The sequence below is a fragment of the Macaca mulatta genome, chromosome 12, assembly GCF_049350105.2.
Source record: "Macaca mulatta isolate MMU2019108-1 chromosome 12, T2T-MMU8v2.0, whole genome shotgun sequence".
NCBI classification, from domain to species: domain Eukaryota; kingdom Metazoa; phylum Chordata; class Mammalia; order Primates; family Cercopithecidae; genus Macaca; species Macaca mulatta.
Window position 1 is genome coordinate 83,455,186 of NC_133417.1, and position 15,129 is coordinate 83,470,314.

The following is a 15,129-nucleotide window of genomic DNA, read 5'->3' on the forward strand; positions in this document are numbered from 1 at the left end:
ATTAGGCACTAATATAATTCTAATGGATTTGAGTTTGTATATTTAGGCCTGCTGGTGAAGACACAAATGATTGCTTTTAGTTTTTGTTGCCTGTGAGCTTAGAATGGTGTGGCCTATTTCATTTTATTTCAATTCTTCTTGTAAGTTTATGTGGGATATTTAAAAATAATTAATATTTGGTATTTATTTAAAAAACTGTAATTATAGGCCTTCCATCTTAAGTTTAAAATGGACATAAACAGTCTATACATTAATATGTGTTTGGGTAAACTCTATGCTACTTAAAGTGTTTGTAATTTTAAATAGCACACAGGTCATCAGACTACTTTATATTCAGTGGAGTCTTTTCCTGCTCATGAGTTGTACTTCATATGTCTAATTTGAAAAAAAAAGTTTGATAATGTAGTAAGTTATAATGTTGAGCAGGTAATCAAGTTTTTTATTATTATTATTATTATTTTTTATTTTGTAGTAAGAACTTGCACAGTGTTAAGACCATGAAGGTCAGGGTGCTATTGATCGGGAGTTTTTTCTGGTAGTGAGTTTTTTTGAAGTAATAGGTTTATAATGAAAACACCATAACAAGCTTTTGAACTTATAGAAAACAGTCACAGCCATTTTCTATTGCTTTATCCAAATAGATGGGTTCGTGAAGAGTTTTCTATAAATATTTAAAAAATACAATGCAATTATTTCTGGTTTGTATCATTTTTTCCCCCTTGAAACAGGTCCTTGAACAGGTTTGCAGTATCCCTAAGTATGTCTTTTGTTATGAGTTGGAGCCACTCTTTGTTGTTATTGTTAGGAACCAAAAACATATGTGAAATCATTTATTTTGTGGGAGTATAAACATATCTTTAATTATATCCAGGTTTTGATCAGTGAATTAGTAGCATGAAGAAACCTATAAAGCTTAAGGGAACCTTGCATTTTGAGGAGTCCTTTATTTTCCAGTGTGCCTTTTTTGAACTTTAAGAAAAAGATGAACCAAATAACAATTCTGTAAGAATTTTAGCTTGTCAAGTTGTTCTATACTTTATAGAAAAATTATTGGTTATTATTAGTTATTAGTAGTCCCATTTTTGCTTTGTCTAGGTCATGGGGTTATTGAAAAACATGAAAAGTTGTTGAGAAATTTGGAGGTTCTCTTGGCAGCGTATCAGTGATCGTCTAAGCAAAAGCAGTGCTTGTTTTTCATTTCAAGTGCTTGCTCACTATTCTTTGGGAATCACAGGCCTCCATGACTAAAGGGATTTTGATACAATTCTTTTATAAATGAGCTGAATTTGAATTTTCTTACATCATACGGGATTATGGCATGATCTTCAGTCAGGAAGAGTCCAGAAATGGATGCTATTGCTTAAACTTAAATTCCAAGGCAGGAGATAGAGTATCTTTATTTCCACAGATGCCCTGGAACCTTTGACCTTTGACCTTGAATTGTAGTTTTTCAGTATGTATTATCACATTTAGAAATTTAAAAATCATAACAAGATCTCAGGAAATATGTCCTTGTAATATGTTAATACCAGACTGCTGTTTAGACTAGTTCCATATACGTGATAATACCATTAATTTGGACTCCGCTAGTTCTTTTATTTAATGAGGTCTGTACTTTGAGCCTTGCTCTGGTTACTTGGTGCAGAGGGAGTGTCCTGGCCTGAAAGAAAGCCACATGAGGCTGCAGGAGCTCCTTTGAGGAGGTCTCTCTTTTAATAACCCTGGCGGGTAAATGAATGGTAGGTAGCTGGTAGATAGGCCTTCTTGTTCATGTCTTTCTGTCTCCTCAATCCTCTCTTTGAATTCATGTTGAATTCTTAACTTGAAATTCTGTTGTTTTTTTTTTTTTTCAATTTTAGCTTTCTTTTTATTAAACTAATTAATGTACATAGTTTGAAAAAATCAAATAGAACTAAAAGGTTTATAGTGAAAAAGTTTAGTTCCCTCTTCCCCAATTTAGCATTCCAAAGACAAACACTTGGAACTCTTAGTGGTTTGTGTTAGTATTTACCTTCCTGTTTGAAAATGTTATACCACTTTTTCTTGATTTACCAATTTCAGAAATAGTTTCTCGAATGCCTTTTATGGTAGACAGGATTTACTTAACTTAAAATCTCCACCTCCCCATTTTTCTTCCCCCACCCCTCCCAAAATAGATTTATATTCACACAACTTCTTGTTAGAACAAACTTTTTGTTAAATAGACATAAATGTAGTTCACTGATGTACCACATGGTTAACTATCATTATTTCCTTTTTACTAGAATGTTATTTTTTCTGGGGTTGGTATTGCCTGATTTTCAAATTTGCTTAGTTTTTAATGTACCCGTCACAATGACTATCCAAAAGACTTAAATGCTGAAAAATATCAGATAATCTATCAATTCCCTTTATTTAAAAAAGTTTTAAAAAATATTTTGTCATCCTTTAGGGACATTTCTTCCACAGTCCTTCATCTTCTGCCATTTGTACTGTTGCCCTCCAGGCCTGTTCCATGGTTCAGCTGTCATTCTGAAACTCCCTTTGTTTTTTAGTCTCACATTAGATCTTCCATTGTGGATCTTGTAACTTCTTTCTAGATTTACTGCCTTTTTCCTTTTTTTTTTTTTTTGGCAAAGCTCCTCCACCAGTAACTTCCCAAGAAAAGGTGCATAGAAAGTAAAGATTTTAAGGCTTTACAGGTCTGAAAATGTCTCTACTCTTGATTGGTAGTTTCGAGTCTGAAAAATAACATTCCCTCAGAATTGTAAAGGCAACACTTCATTCTCTTAAGGCATTTAATTTTTCTGTGAGAATTCTGATACCGTTCCTTTCCCTGGGATCTGTTTTTACACTCTGCAAGCTTTTAGGAACTTCTCATTACTTCTGATGTTTCATAATGATATGTGAATCTTTATTCATTCATCTTGATGGGCACGTGGTGGAATCTTTCAATTTAGAGATTTGTCTGCTTCAGTTTTGGGTTTGTGTGTGTGTGTGTGTGTGTGTATTTTTGACAATTTTCTCTCTTCCATTTTGTTTGTTCTATCTTTCTAGAATTTCTGTTATTTGAATGTTGGACCTCCTCTAAATTAAAAAAGCTTTTTCTCTCTAGTTGTTCCTTAAGTTATATTATCTTTGTCCTTTGTTATCCTCCAGCTCTTCTGTTGAATTTTCTTTATATATATTTTAATTTCTAAGAGGTCTTTTTTTTCTGTTTCATTTCATAAAAACCAATTTTTATTTTATAGATTAAATGTTTCCCTGTATCTCCCTGAGGATAAAATTAAGATTTTTTTCTTACATCTTTCCTGTTTCTTGAATGGTTCTCCTCCTCCCCCGCCATGTTTCTATTTTCTCTTTGTTTTGAGCTCTTTCATTCTGAAGCCTTTCTTAGAGATCATCTATTCATATTAGTCATGTATTAAAAAGCTAATGTCATAGGTCTTTATGTGTGGGCAGGGTTTATAAGTTGTCTAAAGGGCCATCAGGTAGAGAGTTGTTGGCGTTTTCTGTTGAGGCCCCCTAAATTTCAGTGGAGGTCTTCTCTTTGGGGCCAGTTTCTCTAGAAAACTGGGTCCTGGTAGTAGGGTAAGAAAAGGACAGCTGAGGTTTGTATGATGACTTTTGCTTAATCCTTCTATCTTCAGCTTCTTTCAGGCCCATCCGGCCCCACCCCGCAAATCCTCCTCTGGCTGCTGACCCTCAGGTTCAGTTTTTCCTGTCAGTGGAGGTTGAGGGTGGCGGGTAGGCTGGCTGTGGAGAGTCAGGGAGAGGACCTGGGTTCCAGTTGTTCTTTATACAGACTTCTAGTCCTGATTTCAGCTCTATACCTCACTCTCATCTTCTACAATACCTAGTGCTTCCAACTCCTGAACTTAGTAGAGGTTTGGTGGAGTGTGTTTTTTGGTTTCTCCCTTTTGGGTACTTAGGCTTTAACTTCCTCCACTCTGCTAGGTTAGGTATCACACTTCCTCCTGGTTTTTATCTGTATAAACTTTGTTAAAATCTCATGGCTTTGTAGTCTGTTCTCTTTATGGTTTAATACCATTTGTATTCCTTTAATGTCTTTTCGGTGGTTTGGAGGTAGAGGAAATAAATTCATGTGGTTGGTTTGTATGTTTCACTGGAGTCTAGATTTAAATTCTAATAGTATATAGAAAATAAAAATTCTTTAGTATTAATTTATAATTCATTCTAGTTATTTTTAATTCATATGGTTTTACTGTACTACCTACCTCATAGGGTTGTGAGGATTAGAAGAATCAATTCATAAAAAGCAGTTAGAAAAGTGCCAGGCACATAGTGTATTGAGTGTTAGCTATTAATATTGTTTACTATCATTATTATTATTACTACTATCACATTTTTTTTTTCTGAGACAGAGTCTCACTCTTTCACCCAAGCTGGAGTGTAGTGGCGTGATCTCAGCTCACTGCAGTCTCCACCTCCCAGGCTTAAACAATCCTCTTACCTCAGCCTCCTGAATAACTAGGACTACAGGCATGCACTACCACTCCTGGCTAATTTTTGTATTTTTTTGTAGCAGCAGGGTTTTGCCATGCTGTCCAGGCTGGTCTCAAACTCCTGGGCTTAAGGGATATGCCTGCCTTGACTTTTCCAAGTTCTAGGATTACAGGCATGAGCCACTGCACTCTGCTGTCTCTCTCAATTCAGTAACCTGTTTATTCTTGAGTGAAAATGTTTCACCATAAGAAGAATTATTAATATATGGGAAAATCTAGTGTTCAATAATGTTGACCCTACATTTTTTTTTTTGAACAGTCTCACTCTGTCGCCCAGGCTGGAGTGCAGTGGCGTGATCTCGGCTCACTGCAACTTCCACCTCCTGGGTTCAAGCAATTCTCTTGTCTCAGCCTCCTAGGCTACAGGCTAGGTCTACAGGTGCACGCTACCACGCCTAGCTAATTTTTGTATTTTTAGTAGAGATGGGGTTTCATCATATTAGTCAGGCTGGTCTTGAACTCCTGACCTCAGGTGATCTACCTGCCTTGGCCTCCCAAAGTGTTGGGATTACTGGTGTGAGCCACCGTGCCCAGCAGACCCTGCATTTAAATAGACTTCATATGAAATGTTCAAGTGTTAGGTGTTATCTTTCTGAGAAACATTCAAGCCTTAAGAAATCTAATCAGTAATAGTTACTTTAAAAGTTTTAAAAAGAGTGTAACAATTTTGATGTGCTTTTAAGCTTTATTAGTATTATATTTTGTTTTTATCATATAAATATGAAGTATAGGAGATAATGCAGATGATGTTTGTTATGCCTTACCTACCGCCAGTAGATGTAATACTCTTAATATATGGAGTACAGAAATAGTAGATTCCCTTCATCCCCAATGCAACAGTGTTGGGAGTGGGGCCTACCAGGAGGTGTTTAGGTCATGTGGGCACCACCCTCATGAATGGATTAATGCCGCCGTGTAAAGGGCTTGTGGGAGTGGGTGAACACTCTCCTGCTCTTCTGCCGAATGTCTCTCCCTTCCAAAGGACGTAGTGTTCTACGTAGTGTTGGAAGCAGAGAGACTGAGCCCTAACGTGCCAGCGCCTTATCTTGGATTTCTCAGCCTCCAAAACTGTGAAAAAATAAATTTTCATTCTTTATAGTAAATTCCCATCACTGTGTCCATAACCTCTTATAAATAGTTGTACACCTTTCAGAAAATGTTGTGGACTTACATAAGCAAAATGCCTGCATTTATTTCATAGGTAAAATTTTAATCTATTTTCTATTCAAAGTGTTTTGGGGAACATTTAATTTAAATACTATATTCAATTTTTTTAATGGTCTGCTTCAGATTGTTTTTTATAGGTTAATGTTTTAAAACAAAATAATTGTGTTCTAGGTAGAAGCTACTCTGAGTCTAGGTTTTTAAATCTCTTTCAGATATTTTAAGTATCTTTTTTGTGTCTGGATTCAGAGAGGTATGATAACAAGATTCTCTTCTAGAGGTGAAGTGGGAGTAGGTGATCATACTACTCTTTCTACGGCTATAGAGCTGCATACTTGAAGAAGGGAGATTTTTATTTGTAAGGACATTTGTATTAACTTTCATTAAAGTAGAGTCCCGTGGGTGTGGCAAATGGCTGTAAATAAAGTAAAAGTGGCTAAAGAAACCACTGCCTGCTATTAGCTTGATGCTGGCATTTTCTTCTTTCCCTGATGTGACTTTTATTATCTTTATTGGGTCTGCTTATTATCCCTTATTATCTGTTTTGATATCCCGTCTCTGGAACTTTGACCTCTTTTTTTTTTTTTTTTTTTTTTTTTTTTTTTTTTTTTTGACAGAGTCTCACTCTGTAGCCTAAGTTGGAGTGCAGTGACACGATCTTGGCTCACTGCAACCTCTGCCTCCAGGGCTCAAGCAATTCTCGTGCCTCAGCATCCCAAATAGCTGGGACTATAGGCACACACCACCATGCCCAGCTGATTTTTTGTATTTTTAGAGAAGGAGTTTCACCATGTTGGCCAGGGTGGTCTCGAACTCCTGAGCTTAGGAGATCCTCCTGCCTCCGCCTCCCAAAGTGCTGGGATTACAGGTGTGAGCCACTGTGCCCGACCTGACCTCTCCATCTTTGGCGTCCTTATGCTGCCTCTCCTCCAAATGCAATAACTAATCTAGCATATTTTCATAGGATAGAATTTGTCCTTTCTGTCCCATGATATGTTCCTCTTCCCCCAAAAAGTTTTTTGTTGGTCTCTTTGGTAATAAAACATTTTAGAGCATTTACTGTGGGCCAGGTGCTTTACCTCATGTTAGCCTTATAACAGAGATGCAGAAGTACAGGACTACCAGTGCAGCCAAGATGCACAGCACCAGGATTAACTCATGAGATTGATTAGAATGATGAATATCTTATTGTATCCTGAAACATTAAGCCTTTAAGTTACCTCTTTATTTAGTATTTAAATTCACATGCTTCTTGATTTTTTTGGACTAGCATTAGTTGTTGAATAAATAATTCAGAATGTATCCACAAAACCTAGAATATATGACAGGGTGGATTCAGTTTTGCTTAGTTACTGTAGATCAACCAAATAAATTAATGTAAAGGAATATTAATGCATTAAGCAATTTTTTGACATAAATGAGGGGTTGTTTCCATGGGTAATATATTCAGAGTATTAAAGATGAGTAAAATGTATGACTATAATGAATTCCTTCTTCAGTTTTACTGTGACAAGGTGGGAGGATGGTGCTGTTGATAATCTCTGTGCTTTTGCAAGTTTGGCATAAAGACTTTTACCCACTTAAATCTCAATATAAAGTATATTGCCAGATCTGGCAGCATGGGGACAGTTAGGAACAAAGGAGAGAGAATAGAATCAGCCATCAGGGGCTATAACTACACTCTTCTTTCCCAACCTTTTCTGGTATTAGTAGGCAGAAGTCCTTTTGGATGCGATGAAGCATTTTAGGAGTGAACAATGGTGAGTCATGTAATGAAAGGAGATGTTCTAGGAAAACTTTTCAGTCCCACTCAGTGCTGCCATCTTTTTCTCTCAGCACTCTGGACTTAAAATTCTGAGAGAACAGGGTATTTCCTACCCTTCCTCTTACTTGAAAGCAATACCTGAGTTATTAAACAATCATTTAGACAGTATGAATAAACCAAAATTCACCTTGACACTCCATCCCCTAGAGGTAACCATTCTTTTCTAGTATATATTCTTCCAGACCTTTTTCCTGTGTATTGACTTTTATATAGATGTACATTCCAATAGTTTGGATTAGCTCATCCATAGCAGGGTGGTTAAATAAACAGTGGCACTTTTTTTTTTTTTTGGAGAGTCTCGCCATGTCGCCCAGGCTGGAGTGCAATGGTGCGATCTTGGCTCACTGCAACTTTTGCCTTCCAGGTTTAAGTGATTCTCCTGCCTCAGCCTCCCGAGTAGCTGGGATTACAGGCGCTCATCACCACGCCTGGCTAATTTTTGTATTTTTGGTAGAGACAAGGTTTTACCATGTTGGTCAGGCTGGTCTTGAACACCTGGCCTCGTGATCTGCCTGCCTTGGCCTTCCAAAGTGCTGGGATCCTGGCCCCAGTGGCACATTTTTATGATGCATCTGGTACCAGAAAAGGAGCTGGCTTTATGACCTTTACTTGAGTATTTTTTTTGTGTGTGACAGTTCAACAATTCTGACTCCTATCATTGTTGGCTGGACAGGCGTTTTCTTTTTAATTCTTCTATGCAAGAAACTGTGGATTGTTTTTTTCTGGCTAGCTGGGGCCATTTTCTTTCAATAGACAGTCCTAGAGTTTCTAGTGGTTTAATTGTATATGCATGAGTGTGAGAGTGTGTGTGCCTGTATCTGTATCTGTGAATGCATCTGTATGCATAGTTTCTTAGTTGTGGACAATGCAACTTGGAATCATTTTAGTTTTCCAATTGATTTTAAAAGTTTGTCTATAAAAGATGAGACAAATTTGCTGTAGAAGTTACCACTACTTGGTCAAAATAGAGAGTTCTGGGGTTTTTTTTGTTTGACAGCAATCAAAAGTATGGCCCACAGATAGTAAGGGTTAACCACCCAGATTTTTGTCAGATAATACATACATGTCCATGTAATTAAAAGTCTTCATTTGACAAATTCATATGGTAAATGAGCATAAAATGAATATCTTTTAAGTATTAGAACATTTCTATTTATGCCTATTCCAGTGGTATTTGTGGTCACTAGGGGTTGCTGGGTTATCCAAGTGATTCAGCATGCTTTCAGAATTGGCATCCTCAGGTGATTGTCCATAGCCTCTTGCAATGGTGCCTCATCTTGGGGAGGCTTTAGAATACAAACTTTCATTTAGCTTATTATTAATTTTTTTTCTTGTTTTGCAGTGGTTGGCTAGAGAAGGGTGTGTAGCAATAAGTACACACACTTACTGTGGTTTACCATAATTACCATGGATAGCAAACTGCTTTTTTTTTTTTTTTAAAAAAAAACTCCTGTGTCATCTCTGATGTTGTGGCTAATTTTAAGACTTTGATTTTGCAGCTAGGATTAGCAGAGAATGACCTACCTACTTGATTAATGATGTCTGCATGGGCTTACTAAAAGGGTGTGGGGAATGGTGGCAGGAGTAACTATCATCGAGAATATAGGGAAATGGGTGTATTCTGACTTTGCATAACTTTGCTACTCACAATAAGCAAAGCTGAACAACTTAAAATTGATTCTCTGTTTTCTGTTTTCACTATCCAACTAGGATGAACTTTAAGTTCGTACATATACTTTAAAATGGAAACAAACATAGCCTGTCATGTCTTTATTTAGGCTAAGTGCATATGTATGTATAAGTAATGCGTATCCTTCACTTAGTAGTGCCTTCATGAATTCAAAGACACTTGTCACATGGTGCTCAGGAAAAAAAGTGCCAATACTCTTTTTTTTTTTTTTAAGAAGTACTAGTTTAGGTAAGTGAAATTCAGTAGCATATCAGTGCTTTACCTTAGTCACCTTTTGTGTTTTGATCACCCTTAGTCATTACTGGAGAGAAGAGTTTGAATTCATTTGTGGTTTTGCTTTAGTGGCAAACCTCCTCACAGAGATGAGTTGCCCTTCTTTCCCCTTGTGATATTTGGTTAATATAGGCCATGACCTTTGAGGGGAAAAGGCACAGATTGCAACTTTTCTTTCCTGCTTTTGTGAATCAGGCCATGTTCACACAGGGTCCTTGAAGGTGACTGGAGTGAGGAAGCCATGTACCGATGACTTATCAATTTTTGGTCTTATAACATTCTGTCTCTCTCTCTCTTTTTTTTTTTTTTGTAGCATATGGCTTCCTCTACTGTATGTTGGCATTTGCCACTTTTGGTGATTTGACTCCTGCTGGTTTTTTTTTTCTTTTGGGGGAGTGTGATGGCAGTGGATATAGTCTTAGATGATGTTACTAATAGATCAAGTCCATTAGTGTCTTGCTCTAGAGAAAATGAAAGACTCACTGTGTGAGTTTTCTTGCCCTCTGGTTTTCAGAATTCTGTGTAGTTTCTCAACATTTGCTTTCTACCTGCCTTGAAGAGCTTTTATGGAAATCATGGTTGAATGTTAGTAAATTTCTAAGAGCTTTCCAATATTATCTATAATTAGCTAAAAAAAGTCATATGAACTTTTCTCATTCTACCTTTTTAAAAATTTTATTCACTTTATCTTTTTCTTCAGTTTTGATAGATGATTATAGAGTTCCCCCAAATGGCCTTGTTACTATTTCTATATTAGGTATATTATTTCAGAAAAGAAAATAATCACTTGAGAATGGTGGAGAGTTCAGAGGGGCTGTTAACCATTTAATTTAGGATTGTTTATACATTTATTTACCTCTTTAAAAAATTTTCTTCAGTTAATATTCATTGACCACTCACTAAGTGCTATGTTGCTAGTATTTATCTTTGCTTTCTAATTATTTTTTTGTAATTTTTTTGCTTTCTAATTTTTGAGTGAATTTAAAACTCACTGCTTTATTATTTAATAGCTTAGATACACTGACTATCTTAATTATAATTGACTTTCCAAAATTTTAACTTTTTTCAGTTAACTAGTTGAATAGTATTTATCTTTCACATTTGCACCCCAACTATTGTTTTAACCTAAACATAAATAAGCAAGCATTAGAAAGTAGCATGATTGCTATTAAAATAGCCTTTTCTTTGTGTGTTTAAATATTATTAGAAACATAAGCACACGAATTTTTTTTTGGTCTTTTAAATGTCTTTTTTGTAGCTAGTTATAAGATGTATATATAGCTTATATATGTGTATATACACATACATATACGTTCATACATATATATACATAAAATGATTCTTGCAACAGTAGTTATGGGTATTTAAGTGAAAAACTTGTAACTTTAGAAGTTAAGAAATTGGAAATAATGGAATTGGTGTAAAAAGCTAGTCTCTAAATTAACTTAGAAACCTAATAGCAAGTACGGATTTTGATTGGTATAACTAAACACTTTAATTTGAAAAAGTTTCAGAATAGGATTTCTATACCCAGGGGAAAATAAACTTCATTTAAAAATATATGGATACTTATTTTGTGAATATTTTTTTCTTTTCCAAATTCCAAAAGGTGTATACTCTATATTTTTGTCATAAAAATTCTGCTTGTTGAAAATATTGTAGTAATTTTATAAATTCAATAAAAGTGAGTGATGTGAACAGTGTGGGGGAAAATGTTTAATAAATTTGCCATGCCACTGAGAAAAACTTAAATACAGCATGTTTTGAAAGTTCGAGGAAGAATAACACTTTGCTTTTTACAAAGATGACTGGTTTGCTGCACATTTAAATGTAAAAGCTAGTTGGCTATTTTAAGATTAGTGCTGTGATGTGAGAAAAGATAGTAAGATGATAGCTAACCTTTAAACGAGAGCGTACAGTGCATCACCCTATTTGTTTAGATCAGGAGTTCTCCACCTTGGCTGCACATCAGAAACCACTAGGGTGCAGCCAGGCACAGTGATTCACGCTTGTAATCCCAGCACTTTGGGAGGCAGAGTTGGGCAGATTGCTTGAGCTCAGGAATTCAAAACCAGCCTGGGCAACATAGTGAAACCTCATCTCTCCAAAAAAAAAAAAAAAAAAAAAGTGCTGGACGTGGTGTTGTGTGCCTGTAGGTCCAGCTACTCGGGAGGCTGAGATGCGGGGATTGCTTGAGGCCATGAGGTTGAGGCTGAGTGAGCTGTAATTGCACGACTGCACTCCAGCCTGGGCAACAGAGTGAGACCCTGTCTCAAAAAAAACAAACCAAAAAAACAAAAACAAAAACCCCGCCCCCCGGGGTGCATTTAAATTTCCTAGGTTGATGGGTAGGTTGACGTAGACCAATTATAGCAACACCTCTGGGGGCAGGATGGGGCCCAATCATCAGTATTTTTTGAAAGCTTTTCAGTAATTCCAATGGGTAGCCAACTTGGGAAACCATTGAGCTGGATGGAAATTCTCAATTCTGATTGTTGTATTTTAGAAGTGAGGGGTGTGTGTTTGTATGTGTGTATAGATAGATACAGATCTATCTCTTTTTTATATCTGTCTCACTAAAGTTTGTGGCCATCGTCTAGCAGTCAGAAAGGCCAAACAGGTCCTTATTAGCATGGTCTGAGGGTCAGCATCAGCCTTACTTTGGGGGGTTGTTAGAATGCAGAATCTCATCCTCCCCACCCCAGGTGTGCTGAACTAGATTCTGCATTTTCAAAAGTTCCTGCAGTGATTCCCACACACTTTAAAGTTTGAGAATCTCTACTGGAGGTGATACTAGGGTAAATGTAGATGTCCATACACCCTGCCTTTTGCTTCTCTCTGGTTTTCTGACTAAAGTTGTGACATTTTTATGTGGGGTTGGAAGATGAAGATCGTACTATGTGCTCACATCAGCAGATTAATAGCTGTGGTGAGTTTCTTATCTGGAGCAGATGTGAAGGAGATGACTGCCATCACCACAAAACTCCACTCTTCCCTGAGATGGGGAAAGACAAAACAGCTCAAAGAATGGTCACTGAGCTGAAGGCAGTACTCTTTCAGTCTCTTCTCTCAAATACCCTATGTGTTAAGGAAAAATAAGAAGTACAGTACTTGCAAGGATACTGCTTTATACATACCTTTGAGAATTCTTCTCTGAAAGAGAAAGCTATTTCCCTTTAAGTAAGAAATGTACTCATCCCAGTGTCAAACCACAATGAATAAAGCCAAATCCTTCAAGTTCTCTGAAATAATTTCTGTATAATGCCCTGCACTCAGAAACCTTTCTTATAGTGGCTACAATCCCATATCTTAAATATTTCAAGAACTTTCAGTCTGCTTCCCTCTGTCTCAACCCCTACCAAGAAATAGGCAGATTATTTTGCTAGGATGCTTTCTTTCTGCAATGATGGAAAGATTCTTTTCTATGAATACTGTAGGGTCCAGTAGTGTAGTTTCAGGGAAGCTCTCCCACTGCTGTCCCTTCACGTGACACGCTGGGTCAGGTAAGCACCCTATTTCCTGATTGTATTTCAGCATCTCTGGCCCGAGCTTTCTGAGAAGAGGAATTCCCTACACTAGAAATGAAAGGCTTTTTTTTATAGGAAGCAACCTGATGGCATTTTGCTGTGGACTCTACGCTGGAACTACAGTGATTCTCAAAGTGGAAAAGAGCCCTGTTCTCCTTAAACAAGCACTCTCTTGCCTGCTCACCCTCTAGCAGGTTTGGTTCTTGGTGTTGTGAAGGGGTGGAAAGACAACACTGATAAACAGAGACCTGGCCTCTGGCTCCAGCTCTGTTGCTAACCATGTGACTCTGGGCATGTTATTCAAAGACCTGGATCTCAATATTCTCCATTTTGAGCTTTCCTTCTGGTGGTTATCTCCATCAGGGGTCTCATTCTTTCCCCTTAGTAGTCCTTCAGGTTTTTAGGACAGAGCATCTCAGCCTCCCACCTGGTCTTGGCCTGATGGGCCTGGTGGTGTCCCTTCTCTCTGGCTGCTTTGGGTTGTGGCAGGGACATGGAAGTGAAGGGGAAACAGCTGGCCTGATGCATGTGGGCTGAATTTCTTGGCAAGTTGGAGAACAAGGAATACCTGTGTCCTTCATCTGACCAAAAGCTAAAAGTTGATTATGGTGGTCTCGGAACTGGCAGCTGACAACAAAAAACTGCATTCATTCACGTGCTACATCCCTTCATAAGGCTGAGACTGGTGTCTGACAGAGGCCCCTCAGCATCCCTGGAGACTTCTGTAACTCAGGGAATTCATACCTATTGCATATAGCAGGAAGTATTCATCCTTGAGACTCTGCTCGTTCAGGAAACACAAGGTTCATTGGCAGCAGCCTCTCTTGGATGCAGAAGGAAAGGAAATTCTGAGCATCGAGCCTTTGTAGGGGTTTCAAAAGTGGAGTTCGTCACTGCCTCTTTTTAGGGGGAACTATGTGTAGGTATTTCTCAGGTGGCTTAGACATCCCAAGGAAAAGAGTTGGGGAAATGCTGACCCAGAGATACCAAAAAGCACAAATCCAAACTCTCACTTTTTATAACTTCAAATAAAAACCCATGGGCCAATCTATTTTCATAAATCCTATCTAGCCTGCTACCTCTTAGACACATGTAGGACAGCATTTCTTAAACTTTTAAAGTCACTGGCATCTTTGTAAATGAAACCTAAAAAATATACATAGACACAGTCTCAGGGACCTTGTGGATCACTAACAATCTCAGGATAAGCATGAGTTTCATGTTTGGAATTCCGACTTTTAGGACATGCTATCTTTTGGAGGGAATTCCTACAAGATTGAGAAGCATTGGCATAGCTGCCCATTCCTCTTACCTGCTTCCCATCTCTTTTGAAATAGAGCAGGAGTGGATGGGAATCATCTCCATCGGCTGTATTCCTAACACAACATCCTCAGTGTAACTTGGCTTGCTGGGCGGGACTCTTCTACCTCTTCACTGCCAATGCCATAGCAGTGGCTCTGTCACTTAGAAGGTTTGGGGCAGTAAGGTGCCCTCCTATATCCACCCCTTGCTGCCACTTTTCCTATGCCTGGGAAGTCATTAACAGATTGACTTCATTTATATGCACCCCCAAGTCCCACGAAAATCTTAGGAAAGACCTTTCCATGATTGACTATAACCTCCCAGTGCTATAATTACAAGCGACACCATGGGTTAGAAATTTGGTGGTAGGTAAAGTCTTCCTGTGAGTGGAATTCTATAGGAGAAAATAAGCTCTTTGATGTAGAAAGCAAACAAATGTCATAGCTTTCTCAGAACAGCTAAAGACTTGGTAAAAACAAAATTTTATCAAGTCTCTAGTTGACTTAAATCTCTAGTGATTCCCTTACCTCTTAGGGAAAAGTCCAAACTCTATTATATGGTGTATGAGGCTTTCTGCAAGGTGGCCTTGCCTCTTGCACCGAGCCCTTCAAAGGTTGTTCCACTATAATATTTTTTCTACTAAACAAAAAATAAAAAATTTTTAAACTTTTTTGGATGTATTGTGCTGTCCTTTGCCCCAAGGTCTCTGCAGGTGCAAAGGTTGTCTGCCTGGAAAGCGAGGCATGCCCCTTCTTATCCCACATTTTAGGTTGCAGCTTTTGCCTGTTTGGCCCTTTCTCTGACTGGATAAGATGCCTTAGCAATGTGCTCTCAAACACTCTG

The 15,129-nt window shown here is 37.8% G+C and overlaps 1 long non-coding RNA gene across 1 annotated transcript; it reads left to right on the plus strand.

The window, feature by feature from the left end:
- Positions 1-2,588: 2,588 nt before the first annotated feature.
- On the plus strand, positions 2,589-14,721 carry LOC144333426 (uncharacterized). Its single transcript, XR_013402065.1, has 2 exons — positions 2,589-4,763; positions 11,704-14,721. It is a non-coding gene; the product is annotated as an uncharacterized LOC144333426 (long non-coding RNA).
- The last annotated feature ends 408 nt before the right edge of the window (positions 14,722-15,129 follow it).